General features: G+C 35.6%; 1 pseudogene; it reads right to left on the reverse strand.

Moving 5' to 3' along the window:
- Nucleotides 1-936: 936 nt before the first annotated feature.
- LOC139709223 (uncharacterized) overlaps nt 937-12970 on the reverse strand; it is a 43108-nt pseudogene continuing 31074 nt past the window's right edge.

Below are 12970 nucleotides of genomic sequence, written 5' to 3' on the forward strand. Positions count from 1 at the left end.
ATTTATGCCTGCAATCTGGGTTCCAAGTATTGGAATACATCGAATTTGTTTATATGGATGACACTGGTTTTATACCTCAGCGACAAGAAATAACTTGAGTGTGTATGAATAATTTTGTTATTCTTGCCATCCGAAAGTGTTGACGAATACAGGCAATTATTGTAAAGCTTTGAGGCCTTCATGCATTATGGTCTTGTTTCAGCTGGAGAACTCAGTAATCTTCCTTAAAGCAGACAAAAAAAAAAAAGGAATAACACAACAACGCGTTAACTCAATAGGTAATCTCAAATACCATATAAGCTCTCTTAACATGTGAGCAGTCTCGTGATCAACTTTTCGGATGTAAATGAAAAGAGTTAAAGCAGAAAGAAGCGACGACAGCCATCCACTAAACTATAATCACTCAAGCTCGTAAGACACTATCTCCAAGTGCCATTTCACACCACGTTCAGGATAGTGCAAAGTCACCCATATTCTTTACATGAAATCAATAATATTGATTATATGATAATAGCCCAGCGCTGATTACACTTGCTGAATTATTGACCAAAAAACTTTGTGTACAGACCTTTTCTAATTTACCACAGCAGCGTGTGTATAGCTGCGCACTATTCGGTGAAGATATTATGTGAAACTTAAACATTTTGTGACTAACTTATTCTTGTCCGATTTCAGAAGGATTCGGATTGCTGACGTGCACAATATCAAGTTTTTTGTGTACCTGGTTTTTTATTTAATTTTTTTTCGCTGCAAGTAGCTATTACATCATATTGTCACAAGTCCATCAGGCAAAAAATAAATAAATGCATGAATGAATGCTTGAATAAGTAAATAAATAACAATTAAGTTAAACAAATAAATACATAATTACATAAATAAATAAATAAATAAATAAATAAACAAATAAAAATGTCAGTGGCAAAATGACGGTGGTATCTATCTGAATCGACTGGCTCTGTCCCGAGCCTTGCTTTCTTCAAGCGTGCCCTTTAGAGTCTCCTCCTTGTAGATGTCCCATTTGAGCTTGACCTCTAACCCCGCCTGCAGCTCATCTTCCGGGGGATACCGCTGATACTATCGATACAAAAGAAAATAAGGGTAATAGTTTAATCAATATATCTTCAAAGAAAATAATGTATCACATGCTTAAAGGGACATGAGACCCAAATATTGTGTGAATTGAGTGAATGCAGAAATATTAGTTGAACACATCAGTGATGTTTAAAGAATATTAGACAATCCGTTCCCAACATATTTTAGAAGTAGTGGGCCGACATTGCTGGATAATAAGACATTTGTGATGTCACGGTAGGACAACGATGAGGAGTATATAGAAAGAGCATTCAACATCATTTTTCTAGGATAATGAAAACAGCACTATTTGGATCACCTCTTTCAGGAGACAGCGGGAATAATGAATTATAATAATATGTAATAACAATCTATAATTGGGTGATGGTTATTTTCATAAAGTATGCTGAATATTTGACTTTGTTTTGTTTTGGTTTTTTTTTTTGGTTTGTTTGTTTGTTTTTAGGAAGGGGAGGAGGACTGGGAATAAGAGGGGGTATTTGAGATCTGTCATAACCGCCTACAAAAGCGATTATGTTTGTCCAGATGTTTCTACGTATAAATGGCGTTATGTTATTTCATCATCATTTACAAAGTAGCTCATTCAGTCAGGCTTTGGTTACCTCTGTTCGTAATTTACTGATCATCCGCATGGTGGCGTGCTCCATGTACAGTTTCTTGGAGAGGAGGATACATTCGGCTCCATTGCTGATGACTGCGAAGCTTGGTTGGGAATCATACGCCATGTCAGCCAGGCCCTACAAAATAAAAAAGAAAAAAATAAATGAATTAAAAATAAAATGAAATAAAAACATTTCTGTTAATGGGTGTCATATAATATCATAAGCTATTGATATAATTCATGTACAGAAGCATATCTTCAATTTTTGCTTTTATTTTCAAGAAATAATCAAGGCATTCAAATTCAAATTTCAAATTCAAAATTTTCTACGAATTTGATGTACAAACGGATCATTTTAGGCCTACTTCTTTTCGAGACCTTTCCCTTTACATTTTTTCCCTTTTTTTTTAAAACAATCATGGCAATAAAATACGTTCCGGTTGGGTTTTGAAGTCCCAGAAACCTGAAACTTCTCTTGCAGTTAAGACTTCTCAAAAGACGATTCAACCTTTTTAACGGTATGTTATCGCGCAGGTATACTTAACATAGAACGCAGCCCAGCCATTCGCCCATCAGAATATTACATTCAATTTGTCATTTCGCAATCAACCATAATATCTTCCCAGTGCAAACCGGAACCCGTATACTTACAAACACACTTCCTTTGGTAAGAGTCTGAACCCGTACCCAAATTGGCTCTGTGTTCCCATCCACCTGTGAGAGAGAGAGGAGAGAGGTTTGCAAGTACAGTTGTTTACAGATCAAGGTGTAACATAGTAGTATTCACTCATGAACTCATTATCAAGTATATGCTTTCTGATCCAAGTTCAAATTGTAGGTAACTAATGGAGTAAAATCCCCCCCCCCAAAAAAAAAAACGGACAGCGAAATGATTATTCAGTATACATAAGGATGTTTCTCTTTTATGTCACCCCCCACCCCCAAAAAAGATCATACAGTTACGCAGTCAATCAAACAAACACACAAACATATAAACAAACAATACAAATGAAAACACAAATTCATAGAAATAAACACATTTTCCAGGAGAAAAAAAATAAATGACAAAAGTTATGAAATTGTGAAATTTCGCTAATTGTCCCAATTTTCAACAGTTAAGCAAGTAAGTCGTCACCTTACAACTTGCCAGAAAGTTTGTTGCCCACATAATCGTCAAATTTCTATTTTCATTTTTCTTTAAACGCAATTAAGCTTCAGTCTCAAATTCTGATTTTATATGGCTGTTTATGATTTTGAACTTCATCATGGAATGTCATTGTATTTCACACTTTTATAACAGAAATATTGAATTTCGGCATTTTCTGTTGTACGTGGCCAATGGAATAATGTGAGGAAGTTATATCATCCGCTCATTCATTTACATATTCATATGAACTGTTCAAAAAACTCTTTTGAAGAAAATAGTAAAACTTCACAATTTTTTAATTCACATAATTTTTATCAGATTGAAATTTCACCGTTGCGCTTACAAGATTTCTCCTTTTTTTTTCAAACTATTCTCAACTCGTCTGGAATGATACGGTGGTGTACACAACAAGCTTATTTCAAGATTCCCTTTAAAGCCACAACATTATCATTGGTGGTGAACTTTAAGCATTGGCTTGGCAAATTGCCAGTCTAGCAGGATGATGGAAATGTAACGTGTGATGTGGCTGTGTTAGTAATGCAACAGACATGGAGAAAAAAAAAACACGATCACAACAATCTTGATTATGACTGTCAGCCAACACTGGCAAAGCGCAAGCAAGCTTGTGCTTACAAAAGACAGGGAAATCGATCACACAAGCGATAGTTATAGTTGTTCACAGATCACTTTTGTACTAAAACCTTTGTTTTCATCATAATCTAAATCAATTTGCATTTATGAATGAACAAACCAAACGAATACTCATACATTAAGATCAGACAAACAAACAGACAGTCATATACTTAACACACACACGCATATTAACCCTATACCCCCTCATGGACACAAGCGCGTTTGAACTGTGACACGACATTTGCTCCTGCGACAATAAGTTGCTCCGGTCTTATTTTCTCAAAAGACTTGTCGGGTTGGTGTTAGGGTTGGATGGGGCTTTTAGGTTTAATTTGATGTGAGGATTAAGATTAGGGTTATGTTTGTGGGCAGAATTTATGTTTGGCTTAGCGTGCAGATATTTCATGGGAGCAATTGTTGCTGGAGCAAATGTCATGGAACCCGTTTGAACACACTTTGGTCACATCTTACTTCAATGCCTTCGAAGTCGGATCCGCCGATGTCGTCTAACAGGGTTTTCTTCTTGCCATACATCGATTTCTGCTTCTCAGCTTTTTGCTGCACATTGTGCAGGAAGAGAATGTCGGCTGGGGAAAAAAAAAACCACGAATAATGGCAGTGACTTATTTTTAGTTGCTGTGACAAAAGTCACGTGTTCATCCTGTCAAACAGGAAGAGCATGTTTTAGTGAGGTGAAAGGTCGGGCAAGCTCAGAATAATTTCCACAGTTAACCCAGTCTGAATGTTATTGTTCGTGTAAGTTATTGAACACGGAGGCCATGCGACAGCGTTGAAATAGCCTTCTCTTATGACTGATGTATCTTTCATATAGATCTCTGCTTTAGATATCATTGCATAAAAAATATGTGTGTATGTATGTATGTATGCATATATATATATATATATATATATATATACATATATACGTGGATTACCATTCATGATTCTGTATAATGAATGAAGGAATGAACTTCCCGAACTATTTAATGATAATACAGGACTGATCATGAAAATTGTGTAGATGCATTCAGTGTACTCGTCGACAAAAAAAAAAAAAAAAATCATAATAATGTCTGTTGACAGAACTTAATATTATATGCTAGGATGATAATAACTCTGATTATGATTATATGATTGAAGTAATTTAGATTGACAGTACTTCTCACTTTTCATACCAAGAATTCAGGGTTCTGGCTGTATTACAAAAAAAAAAAGGATTTCTATACATATCAAATATTGATTATGTGGTATTGACTAAATATGTAATCACTATTTTTGGTTTGGCTTTACGGTGTTAAATATTCTGATATTTCATACGGTTTGATATGTAAATATGTGACTGTTTGGTATTCAGGGGGAAACCACAAAATAGATTCGGTAATGTTAGTTATCAAGTCAAATCATATCTATTACGATTTCGGTTGATCTTCAAATAACGTCATATCACACATGTAGGCTAATATATTTCTTTTTAGAATGCGAGGTAAATATTACATACAAATTTATGTAAATCTAAATACGTGTTTATGTGGTAACATTATCTTGACATTTTTCAATTTCAATTTCAATTCATTTTCATATTTTTCAATGAACGATTCATCACATGTAACAATAGTAAAATGATACATGATATTCAGCCACGATGTAAAATAGAATGTTGCATACTTATAAAACATGGTGGTTAATTCATGAAAGTTTAAATCTAAGCGCAATTTACTTTGTTGTGTACACAAAGAAATAAAGGTGAATAAACCTTCCAAAATCAATTCAAACTTTATTTGTAATCTTTTTGCAAAATTTTCACTCGAAAATCTTCCATGTAATATGAAATGAAGTTGAATGAATTCAATTTTACTTTACCGATTGGGTTGACCCCCTTCTTCTACGCCATTCTCAGCCTCTTCGTCAAATACTTCATCTGGGATGCCTTGTGGAGCCTTCGTTCTCTTTCTGGACATATACGCCTGAGGGATAATACATCAACAAGGACTTCTATCAACACCGGATCACTCAACATGTATACCAGGAAGAATGAAATCCCTAAAGTTGTTTAAGATACTAAGTTACTCAATATCTTGTTTGAAATGGTTATGGAGTTGTGACTCCTGAGATATTCAAACCCATTTTACCCTTTTCACGAGAAGGATTAATGCCATGGCGTGATAACATTTTCTTTCTTTCTTCGATGTCTCTCGTTTTCTTAACATTTTTTTTTATTTCCTTTAATATATAGGTCTACCGTTTGTTATTCCACTTGTGATGAGCTATTATAGTTATATTGCATTCTACAGCTTCTTTTTCTTTGCTTTGATATCTTCATACGCCTTTTATTTCTATTCATTTATAATCACTTTTGTTGTAATGTGTGTTCTTTCTTCTTCTTTTTGTTTACCCTTCTTACTCTATCTACACCTATAATGCCGGTCTTCGTAGATGCAATGAGTCAAACTTTTATCACCAATCTTCTGGTATTTGGGCAAAATACTATAAACTTTTATATCCTCTTACTCTTTCTCATCCCTATTTCTAGCTATGCTGTGTAATACTTTGTGAGTTTTTTCCTAATCATGGCTCATTGTTTTTCTACCATAATGATAGATAAGTCAAAGGTGTTCCGTTTACCCTTACATCGGTATCTATCTAAATTATTTCGTCTGACAAGTATATACCGCTTTATGCTTGGTCGGCACATTTTCCGATTCGCTGGCTGGACTTTTTGGAGTCGATATCGAAAGAGCGTCGGTGCCATCCAATTCCCTCATCGCATTCTCGAGCTCATCGTCCGTGTCGATGTCCCGGAGTTCTTCCTCAAAGGAGTCATCCGAAGCATTGTCATCGCCTGGTGAAGGATAGTTGTTTATTTTTGTTTTTTTAGATGTGATAAGTAACTTTTTCATCTTCTTATTGCATATTAACAAGTCATTCACTTATATTGTGTTGATCTAATTTGTAATGTAGACAGATATCTGTCTGTCACTATGATATCGTTCCAAAGAATTCCACAATTGATCATTCCTTTACTATTTCTTCAAAAATAAATTCAGGTTCTCATGTAAGTCACCACGTTTTGAGTTGTCTAATGAAGATAAGCAGTTTCAAAGAAAGAAATAGATCGATTAGAAACAGTGTGCGGACACGTAAAATATGAACATTTTAAAAATCGCGATACAGATTATTTATATGTGCGGGGTGGAGGGGATGGACTTACGTCAACAGGTGATATAGAACTACATGTAAACAAGTTGAGACTTTTTCCTTGTTCGTATTGAAAACAAAGAAATAACACCGCAGGAAAGTTATTTGCTTTCAAAGTCTCCACCAACTTGACACTCCCTCATTCATCGCCGGTTTAATACGTGTTTAACCTTCCGCCTGCTTTGAGTGTCAATTGTCATAGAAAACTCCATAACGTTGTATAAGCCTACACACAGTCCAAAGTCCCTGGCATAGAAAGGGTTAACACATTAAATGAAAGAAAACATTTCAACCAATCAAAAAACAATCTTAGTATTTTAGCATTTTTTTTTAATTAAAAAACTCCATTTCCACATTTTTCTCTCTAATCCACATAATGTGTATGTGTGTGTGCATTTGCGCTTCTATGTATCGTATTCAACTTGCATATGGCATAGCGATAGCATTACTAAAATGACGGTCATGCGATGTTTTCTGTATTGTCCATATTTTCTATCATTATCATCATGATCTTATTTTATCATCCTCGTTGTAAGCATCAAAATGACTTCCGCCAACCTTTCCGATCACGTGACGCGGCCGACCCTTTCTCCATTTCCTTGTCGTTGAGGTCCTTCATGAAATTCTCGAACTCCTCTCGTTTCTTCCTCTGTTCAAAGTTCTCGATCAGCGACCCATCGACGCTCTTCGATATCCGCCGGCTGGACCACGATTTAGCCTGCTTGTGAGCTTTTGGCGCAGTAGGCATTAGTGCAGAGAGAAGATAAGGAGAGATTATAATTTATAATTTATGATTTATAATTTACATAATCTATACTGTGCTAAATTTGTTTGTTCAATTGAATTTGTACTTCATTTATCTATGAAAAAGAAATTCAGAAATAAAATCAGAATCAGACTGTTGGAGTTTACGCTTTATTGTACGTTATGTCATGGTTATTCTTTAGTAATTTGAAAATTGTCCTTGTCAAAGTAAAAGTTTGTTTGGCCTTCTTGCAATGAAAGCTGTCAATTTGAAGCAACAAGTCATTTAAAAACATTCGTGATTGGACTGCAATCTCAGTAAAGTCTTATAGTTGCAATTTCAGCTGGATTTAAAAAAAAAAAAATTCAAATTCCATTCCAATTCATTTCTGCAACTTGTTCTTCCAAGAATACACAAACATCGATTTTGGTTAAATAACATTATATATGAAGATCGAATGTTGAAAACAACATTTTATTAATGATTCAGAAGCAAAGTACAGTAAATTGTTGCATTTCCCCTTTCATGAAATATTATATTTTACAAAAGCTGTCACAATAAACATACGTAATGATGTTTGACGAGATGACAGCCCTTTTAAAGTTTAAAAAAGGTCATTTTAAAGTGGTTTTCTCACGGATTTACTTGCAATATAAGGATTTACTCGCAAAAAGGGGGGGGCGAAGATATTGCTGGCCAACATTTTCATTTATTAAAGTAAATTTCTGTTTTTGGATGTGAAGTGCACGTGATTTGAAAGATTGGACGGTTTTTGGACGGCTTTAAGCTCAATAACTTACTCATGAACGTAACATTGCAAGAAAAGGTATAAAAAAGGATTACAGTTTGTTGGGTTTTTTTTCCGAGTCCCGAGTATATTCGGGCAAGTGTCTATGAGAAATGCGTGTTGTACCAAAAGCAAACCGTCCTCAACGGGTTAAGTAAAGACCACCTACATTCTTCTTGATCCACGTCGCGCTTCTTTGGGCGTGCTCTGCGTAGCAGCTTCATCACCTGACAACTGCCCTGTGGATACAGAAAATGAAGGGTTAAAACCTTTTTAATCGTTCTGTCCTATTTTATAAAGAATCAAGTATAAAACTTAAAAGGAATTAGGCCTACTTTATATATCTATGATGATATGACCAAAAATCGCAGAAATGTTTCTAGTTGTAAATATGTGTCAAAGTTTGTTTGTTTGATTTCCATCTGAGAAGATGGCTGGATAGCCCATATTCAGCTGCAATAGCTGGTCTTCCATGGGGTCCAGTTGAATGTTAGGTATACCATAGGACCACTTCATCGAGTTAAAGACCCTAGTACTCGTTGCGATGAATAAATGAAGCGAGATCTTTTACGTGCATGAGTTGTGACTCTCTCACACACGAGACCACCATTTTATGTCCCATTATATCCGACGGACAGAGTGTTATGCCTCTTAGGCCCTTACTAGATGGGACGGTATGAATACAACATTGCTAAGTGGGACTCGGGAATCGAACCCTGGTCCTTTGGAACGTGAGGTAGACGCGCTACATCGCCCAAAGTTCAAGGAAGTTTCTACTATTTTGTTTGATTCTTTTATTATTCATATTGAAATAAAAAATGAAGAGCTGATCACCAAATGATCACGCCAATTCCAATGCGGCGTGGAGAAAATGTAAATTTGTGCCAAAAGACGACTTACGGAAAGGAACGACTTTCGGGCTCCCGTGTGTGATTCTCTTTGATCACTGCCTTTCTCCTCTAGATGTGGATAGCCCACATCTAGGGTAGAGAGACCAGTACCGGCTAAAACCTAACCGTTGATGTGTAGGCTAGCTTCGCATGCGTCGAAATTCGCCTGTTGACATTAATGGTTAGTATAGCCATGTGTTGCCCGTAGCCAATGTCACTTCCCCTATCCTCGTGGCCGCCGATCTTTTCACTCCTGGAATTCTTTTTGAACTGCCAAACTTTAGTCAAAAATGTGTGCATGTTCAGTTTTCTAACACACGTGCTTTTTTTTTCTTATTATTTCTTATTTTTTTTCTTGTCTCTTAATTCACTCATTTAGAATACAGCTGCGTCATTGTATACGCAACAGGTAAAAGTTGCGATCGTTCATCACTGTGTGTAATACAGTATCTGTTATTGATGCATTCAAGTCACCAATATAATTTTTGTTACGTGATTTAACATAAATATCGATTCAGTCCGATTATACAAGTCCATGCAGTGCGTGTAATCAGACCTCAGCACTCCGGCACGTATACGCTCATGAACCGTTCCCGCGAGAGTTTGGCAGGGCTACATTTTACACACTGTCAATGGAAATTCGTACTTCCTCTTATTTTTTTTTTTTTTTTGAAGGCAAATAGTTTGGGGGAAAATGCATGATGCGATGGCGAAACTAAATGCCCTCCTTCTTATGTCTATTTCTGACATGTGTGTTAGAGAAAAAGATATACAAATGTTCATAGGGATTTAGAGTTGAGAAGCAATGGAAATTGGGCAAAGATATTCTCAGACGTCATACGTTCATAAAACCATAAGGTCGCATGTCGGATGCGAAAACGTTATTTGACTGGCGGATTAACGAAAATCATACTCTTTTGAACTAACAAATACTATTTCAGATCGAGCGTTGGAAATGACGAACTTTCATTTTTGGAGAATAATGATAATCAATTATAATACAGTAAGAAAAGAAAAGTGTTAAAATTGAAGAGGCTGCTGTCTTACAATAAAATCCAAATGAATAACACAATATCACAGTCTAATAATGACCTAGGAAAGTAATTTATTTCATGTCTCCAAAGTATGATTTTTTTTTCAACTGCATCATTTGAAGGGATAGATTGTAATAAAAAAAAATCAATCAAAATTATATTATGTGGGTTGGATTTTCTTCTCTTTTTTTTTGGGGGGGGGGGTGAGAGAGGGGGAGTCATTAAGAATGAAGGATACATTCTCTGCCCTTCCCCTCCTCGACCCCCCCCCCCGCTATCAAAACAACAACAACAATAACAACAACAAACAAACAAAAAGGTTGTTTATTGTGCACCTACACGTTAATTCGTCTTGTATCCCGGTCTCCGGTTCATTAAGTCATATTGTGTCCATTTGCTTCAACCTGTACAATTCTAAATTTGGTCCATCATACGCACATTATAATTCACATCAGCTCACAATTATTTCCATTTTCACTTGTGAACATGGCACAAACTGTATGGATGCACTGAAAGTTTGGAAAATGACTGGTGATGAATAGCACATTGATACAGCTACTGTTGCAAACAAGATGTTTACAAGTAAAGACACCAGTTTTAAGGTAAGTCAATATACAACCTGACAGATACACTCGAAGGTACATGACGTTTAATATGACATGATTAATATAGGGGGAAGAGGAACAAAAAGTATATTGTCAATGTAATTGTAAATCTTCATGGTCTTGGTATAGATTTAAATAACTTCAGCGGGACGAGAACCTACTGAAAAGTTATTATAAGCCTGCATATAATTATGTCTCTCAGGTGCTGGTGAAAATATAGGTTGAGAGAGAAAAACATATTTTTATGTTAGGGGCCTGGCCTATTCTCAATGTTTTTTAGGAAGTTACCCAACTTTGAGCATTATGGATAACAGACAAAATTGATACTTATTTATAATTTTATTTAATTTGATATGTTATGATTTCATTTGATTTGATTTCTGCATTCCTTTTTCACAAAAAAAGAACAGAAAGCCAATTAAACAAAATTATTGTGATATTTGAACAGCGGAAACACACGGAAATAGGTCAATGATTGACTTAAATGTACTCTCTAAAAAAATCGAGTGAAAATATTCACTCCTAAAAGAGTGAATACAAAAAAAAGAGTGAATTTAGAGTGAAATTGGAGTGAATTTTGAGTGAAAATTTTCATTTTCACTCGTTTTAGAGTGACCTCAGGGATCACTCCAAAATCTTCGAGTGATCCCTGAGGTCACTCCAAAATGAGTGAAAATGAACATTTTCACATTTGAGTGAAAATGAATATTTTCACTCAAAATTCACTCCAATTTCACTCTAAATTCACTCTTTTTATATTCACTCTTTTAAGAGTGAATATTTTCACTCGATTTTTTTTTTTAATGATACAAAATACATCATTACGAGCAGGTGGCATTAACGCATTAAAAAAAAATCACGTATAACCTTCTGTTAATGAGACAAATTAGTAATAACAATAGACCTGAAAGCTGGATACATACACCAATGCAGTGAGACATCGACTAATCAATTTCTATACACGAAGACCCCAATTAGAATGGGAACACTTGAGTATACAGACAACTTGAGCACGAACTGTACATGGGAAGCGGACATCCTGGATACAGAACATTTTATCTAAAACCAATGGAAAAGTATATATGTCGTGGTCGAAGTGACAAAAATGGTCATTAGACGAACTCATATAAAGGCATGCTGGTCGGTAAGATTGGCGTTATCATCAAAATGGATAGGAGGGTAAAATGGTGTAAACGAAGTGGTGATACACCAAGCAAAAATTGTTAAGACTTTTTTTGTTTTGTTTTGTTTTTGTTTTGTCTTTTTGCTTGTCACAGCCGATTTTTAGAGGGAAGTGGCAGCGAAAATGTTAAGACCCCCCCCCCTTTTTTTTTGGGGGGGGGGGAGGGGGACTTGACAGCCGATTTTGGGAAGGAAGTGGCAACAAAAAAAGATACTTATTTTTTATTTTCATTATTTTTGGCTTATATATCTATTTCAATTTAAATGTTTTCTATATTTGATTCATTTTCCCTTTTATGTATCTATTTTTTTCTTTTGCTTGTTGGTCGATTTTGGTAGAGAAATGTCTATCCTGAAAACATGGCCCCCTCACTTTGAAAAACGTATCTCCGGCCCTGATACACGAGCTGAGCAGTAGACAAAGAGCAAGAAGACCCTATGGTTAGAAGCATTTCGGTGATTATAATCATGTCTTAATTTGCGTCTGATTGAGCAGCTCCTGGACATACTGCAAAGCATACTCTAACGAGAGAATCGTAAGCAACAGGGAGAAGCTTAAAGAGACACTGGGTTGAGTATTCTGTGAAAATTTTAACAGACTTCGATCGCACGCTTTCTTCTTCGTGATTCTTTCATGTTGAAGGAAACCAAAGTAAAGCCCGAAAATAAATATGAATTGAGTGAAAGCAGCAATATTACTAGAACACATCAGTGAAAGTTTGAGGACGATTGGACAATCGATTCAAAAGGTACGCATTTTTTCAAGTTTCGGTGCCGACGTCGCTGAATATTAAGTTTACCGCCATCGTAACTCTTACTTTGTTTCCTTCGATTCTCAAATGAGTTCATCTCATTTGATTTTCAAGGTACTAGCATTATGCATTAGTGAAGCAATTATTTGATTCCAATTTCTGTACAATTGTTATTTCAAGATGATCGCACTCAAGAAGATATTGAAATGATTTTACTATTACATTAACGGAGATTTCAGCCAGGGACGTATTCTGAAACAAGGTTTTGCAAATATTTTGGAGCTGAAGAATGTACTGCTTTCCATGT

Source organism: Diadema antillarum, unplaced genomic scaffold (assembly GCF_040938485.1).
Source record: "Diadema antillarum isolate AM-2024a unplaced genomic scaffold, OU_Dant_1.0 seq00001416_RagTag, whole genome shotgun sequence".
NCBI lineage: Eukaryota > Metazoa > Echinodermata > Echinoidea > Diadematoida > Diadematidae > Diadema > Diadema antillarum.